At 34.9% G+C, this 5,614-nt stretch overlaps 1 pseudogene; it reads left to right on the forward strand.

Moving 5' to 3' along the window:
* The first annotated feature begins 480 nt into the window (after positions 1-480).
* Positions 481-1,173, forward strand: LOC141573169 (small ribosomal subunit protein eS8 pseudogene; annotated as a pseudogene).
* The last annotated feature ends 4,441 nt before the right edge of the window (positions 1,174-5,614 follow it).

A 5,614-nucleotide genomic window follows, 5' to 3' on the forward strand; every position in this document is an offset into this window, starting at 1 on the left:
GTTCTCTCCTGTGCATTGATTTATTCATTTAAACAATATTTATCCATCACCTATTATTGCAGACATAATTATTCCTGACTTTAACTTTGGAACTTAACTATGATACACTACAATAAAAAATCAAATAGGATTTTCTGTAAAATGCAGTTGGAGCATAGATGTCCCTAGGTGGTCAGGGACTATATGTCTTAGAGTTTACCTGGTGAATACAAACTATTAGGCTGTTGCAAAAGTAATTACGGTTTAAAAGGTTAAAAACAATTGCAAAAATCATAATTACTTTTGCACCAACTTAATAAACCCACGAGCCAGATAGAAATAGAAGATAACATTAAATGAATGAGAATGATTAAATGACATGAGGTAGGTTGGCCTCTTCAACCACTGTAGATAAAACTCAACATTTTATCATCTCACAAGTCAAGTCCTTTTAAACTTATTATCTCAAGGACAATCTCATTATTAAGAACCATTTTGCTCTTTCCAGTCGGTGCTGAGCCATGGGCATATCTCGGGACAACTGGCACAAGCGCCGCAAGACCGGGGGCAAGAGGAAGCCCTACTACAAGAAGCGAAAATATGAGCTGGGACGCCCTGCCGCCAACACTAAGATTGGTCCCCGCTGCATACACACAGTCCGTGTGCGTGGAGGCAACAAGAAGTACCGTGCATTGAGGCTGGATGTGGGGAACTTCTCTTGGGGCTCAGAGTGTTGTACGCGCAAAACGAGGATTATTGATGTGGTCTACAATGCCTCCAACAACCAACTGGTCCGCACCAAGACGCTAGTGAAGAACTGCATTGTGCTGGTGGACAGCACGCTGTATCGACAGTGGTACGAGTCCCACTACGCACTGCCCCTGGGCCGCAAGAAGGGGGCCAAGCTGACTCCCGAGGAGGAAGAGATTTTAAACAAAAAACGATCAAAGAAAATTCAGAAGAAATATGATGAAAGGAAAAAGAATGCCAAAATCAGCAGTCTTCTAGAGGAGCAGTTCCAGCAGGGCAAGCTTCTTGCGTGCATCGCTTCCAGACCAGGCCAGTGTGGCCGAGCAGATGGCTATATACTAGAAGGCAAGGAGCTGGAGTTCTACCTGAGGAAAATCAAGGCCCGGAAAGGCAAATAAATCAGCCCTCCTAGCTAAGTCCGTGAAATAAAGGCTTTTCGTGTTCTGTGAAAAAAAAAAAAAAAAAAAGAACCATTTTTTGTTAAGAATAGAGCCATAGTTTCATTAGGGGGGGAAAGTGTAAAACTAAGATGCTATTAGAATTTGAGTTCAGATAAACAGCTTTGAATGTGAAACAGAATAGTTGAGAGAGGACTCTAATCTGAGTCTGACCCCAAGCTGTTACTAGACACATGGGTGGTTGTTATGAGACTAGTGGAAATGTCTCAATTTATTCTTTTTTTTTAAATTAAAATTTATTGGGGTGACAATGGTTAGTAAAATTATATAAGTTTCAAGTGCACAACTCTGTAATACATCATCTGTATATCACATTGTTTATTCACCACCCAGAGTCAGTTCTCCTTCCATCACCATATATTTGACTCCCTTTACCCTCGTCTAGTACCTCTCCTCCCCTCTTACCCTCTGGAAACCACTAAACTATTTTCTGTGTCTATGCTCTTTTGTTTCTTTGTTTGTGTTGTTCCTTTGTTGCTTTCAATTTTATATTCCGCATATGAGTGAAATCACATGGTTCTTGACTTTTTTTGTCTGACTTATTTCGCTTAGCATAATAATCTCAAGATCCATCCATGTTGCCGCAAATGGCACTATTTCATCTTTTCTTATGGCAGAATAGTTTTCCATCATTTATATATACCACATTTACCCAAGCATCTGTTGAAGGATATTTTGGTTGTTTCCATGTCTTGGCCACTGTAATAAAGCTGCAATGAACACCGGAGCACATATATACTTACGGATAAATGTTTTCAGATTTTTGGGTTATATAATCTAGAAAACCATCTCCTGGGTATATACTCAAATTATTGTTTAACAGGTTAGAAATAGGACGAGAACTCTTCCCTGGCAAAGTAGGAGTATGGAACTTATATTAACTAGCGAATAATACTGCACTCAAATATCTACTTACTGTGTTCAGCCCACACAATTCTCCATGGTATCAAAAGATACTGGACTTCTATATATCTTTTAAGATATAAAGTCACAGAGATATATAATCACAGAGATAAAATGATAAATGATGGTTAGCTAGGATTCATGGTTTGAATGTTAATTAAAAAAAATAGATTGGTTTCTCCCACAAGAGTAAATTCTCCTTGCTATTCCCTTTTCTTTCAAAATAAACTTTATTCACTCTCAGCACTTATAAAATGTATTACCCTCCATTCATATTTTAATACAAATTAATTTAGCAACTCCCATCTGCTTCCATTTTTTGTCCCTCTTCCCATACTTATTTTGTTCATAAAATGTGTCAATTGTAGAATGTTACATGTTATTCATTAATTTGTTTATTGTTGTTTTTTTAACTAAAATTTAAAGTCCACAAGGAAGGGATTTTTCTTTGTTTTAGTCACATCTTTATAGGCAATATCTGGAACAGAAACTAAATGATATGTGTTGAGTGAAATGAATAGATAAATATTTGTTGAATGGATTGAGGGAATAAATACATTAATTTAAACATTATTGTTTAACATTGGGTTTTACCTAGAAGGCTAGTTCTTTAACAGTGAGGAGTGTTATTATATGTTTCATTTACCACTGTTTTAACCAGAGTATATCAAAGAACTGGAAACATTATAGATAATGTTTTCACAATAGAATGCATGAATAAGTGTTTGAAGATCTAATGTGTTTCAACATATCTGTTAGGACCCAAAAAGGTTATGCACTTAGGAAAAACTATAGGAAACTGGAGTCAAAATGCCCCAGAGCCTATGGGATAAGTTGTCGCATAGAATGGAGAGGAGGTGATTTTCTATTCTTCGATATCCCAACTTAGCACAGTGCAGTTTTTGTAATCTGAGAGTTTAATGGTAAGGTTTTTTGACAGAGTAATATTTTTACAGTTCGCATGATCAGAAGAAATATTGGTGGGAGATTTGAACAATAAGTATTGAACCTTCTCCAGGGTGAAGGTTCTTAAGTCAACTTCTTCCCAGTGACAGATAAAACACTCTTAGGGACTCCTCAACATACTCAGAAAACATTTTGAGTTAGAGGCCAAGAGAGTTTATGTTCCTACAGTTATATAAGAGTATTATCAGGTAAAAACAGTTGAAATTGTTGGAACGTAGAGGATACTGGAATTACTTATAAAATAGGCTCTGATTGGACTTGAAGAGACATTTCTCCAAAGAGGACATACAAATGGCAAATAGACATATGAAAAAATGCTCAACATTACTAATCATCAGAGAAATGCAAATCAAAATCACAATGAGATATCACCTCAGCCCAGTCAGAATGGCTATCATCAACAAGACAAATAGTAACAAATGTTGGAGAGGCTGTGGAGAAAAAGGAACCCTCATACACTGTTGGTGGGAATGCAGACTGGTGCAGCCGTTATGGAAGGCACTGTGGAGGTTCCTCAAAAAATTACGAATAGAATTGCCATATGACCCAGCAATCCCTCTCCTGGGTATCTACCCAAAAAATCTGAAAACATTTAGAGATAAAGACACGTGTGCTCCAATGTTCATTGCAGCTTTGTTTACGGTAGCCAAGACATGGAAACAGCCAAAATGTCCTTCGATAGATGAATGGATAAAGAAGTTGTGGTATATATACACAATGGAATACTATTCGGAGGTAAGAAAAGATGACATAGGAACATTTGTGACAACATGGATGGATCTTGAGAGTGTAATGCTGAGCGAAATAAGTCACACAGAAAAAGCAGAGAACCATGTGATTTCACTGATATGTGGTATATAAACCAAAAGCAACAAAAGAACAAGACAAACAAATGAGAAACAGAAACTCCTAGACACAGATAATGGTTTGGTGGTTGCCAGAGGGTAAGGAGGGTGGGGGGTGGGGGGTGGGAGATGAGGGTAAGGGGGATCGAATATATGGTGATGGAAGGAGAACTGACTCTAGGTGATGAACACACAATGGGATTTATAGATGATGTAATACAGAATTGTACACCTGAAATCTATGTAATTTTACTAACAATTGTCACCTCAATAAATTTAATAAAATAAAAAAAATAGGCTCTGATCAAGTTCAAGGGACTTTAATAGCAATTTTTCTTAAGCATAACAACCAACAATTCATAAAAAAATAAGTTTAGAGGTATGTGGCAGAAATTTAAATAAAAACGTATTTGTCCATGTAACAGAAGAAAGCAATTTACATACCATGAAGAGTTATCTTACTATCAAATTAAAAGGACATATGCACAAATTCTAGTTAAGTGTTTCCAATATTTACCACAGATGACTACCTCAACCTCTCATGATACTGTCAAACCCAGAATAATCCAAACCAAACACATTTATTGTGCTTCTATCCTAAAACATAGGCCTAGGTTAATTATTTTCCTTCTAACTCCAGTTGCCATAGAAAGTAATAAATATAGCCATGAGCTGTTACATTGAGACAATATTTCTTTAGAGGATACTAGTTTTATAATAATAAAATCATCTATTAGAAATGCAAAACACAATTCTTTTTTTCTGTTCTTTATGATTAATGTTAAAGGAATGAATTATATGTAAGTACAAAGAAGAGATTATATAACAAATTTAAGAAAAAGCAACACAAGTAACATGGACAAAAAAATCTAAATCATTGTTTTACACCGTGAATTTTATTAGTGTGATCACATCAAATAATGTGATCAACAAATCAAATTTAAATAAAGAATATCACCCTCCCACTCCTCCTCCCACACACTATTACAACAAAATATCTTAATCAGAAAATCATTTGAAAAATTATAAAATGTATATCAAAGACAAAATTTTAGATCCACAGGTATAATTGGACATCATCAAACATGTTTATTCTTTAAAAAAATTAAGCATAAGGTCATTTTTGGATTGTCTTTATTTGGAACTTCTGAAGCATACATCTCTTTGCCAATAGTTTACGATTATCTCTGCTACTGGATCACTCACTACTCTATTTAAAAATAAATAAATAAATTATCTCCACTGCTACCCAAATATTTTTAAATGATTCCTGTTTGAAATATTTTAATTCAGAGTCCATAATTCTTACATGTTCACAGCATCAAATCTGGGCTTTGGGACTAATGTACCTCAAGACATAAGTAAATCAAAATAAAAGGGCAATGAGTTTTGAGGGCACCTTTGTTGGGACATACAAAAAAGAAGACAGGTATATATATATATATATGTATATATATATATATATATATATATATATGAATTACTTTTGAATATATATATATATACACATACATGTATATACACAAACACGTACATCTATATATTTATGTTTTTAGTGAGTTTCAGCTTGGAATGGAGGTAATTATTTTGGGGGAATAAATAAAACTTTTGGAATGTACCTTTGTAAAAAATATTCTAATCTTTTACATATAAATGCTGGTGATATGTTAAGTAGCATAAATAAAATATGATAATAACTGCTCATTGAAACGT

Source organism: Rhinolophus sinicus, linkage group LG01, assembly GCF_036562045.2.
Source record: "Rhinolophus sinicus isolate RSC01 linkage group LG01, ASM3656204v1, whole genome shotgun sequence".
Taxonomy (NCBI): domain Eukaryota; kingdom Metazoa; phylum Chordata; class Mammalia; order Chiroptera; family Rhinolophidae; genus Rhinolophus; species Rhinolophus sinicus.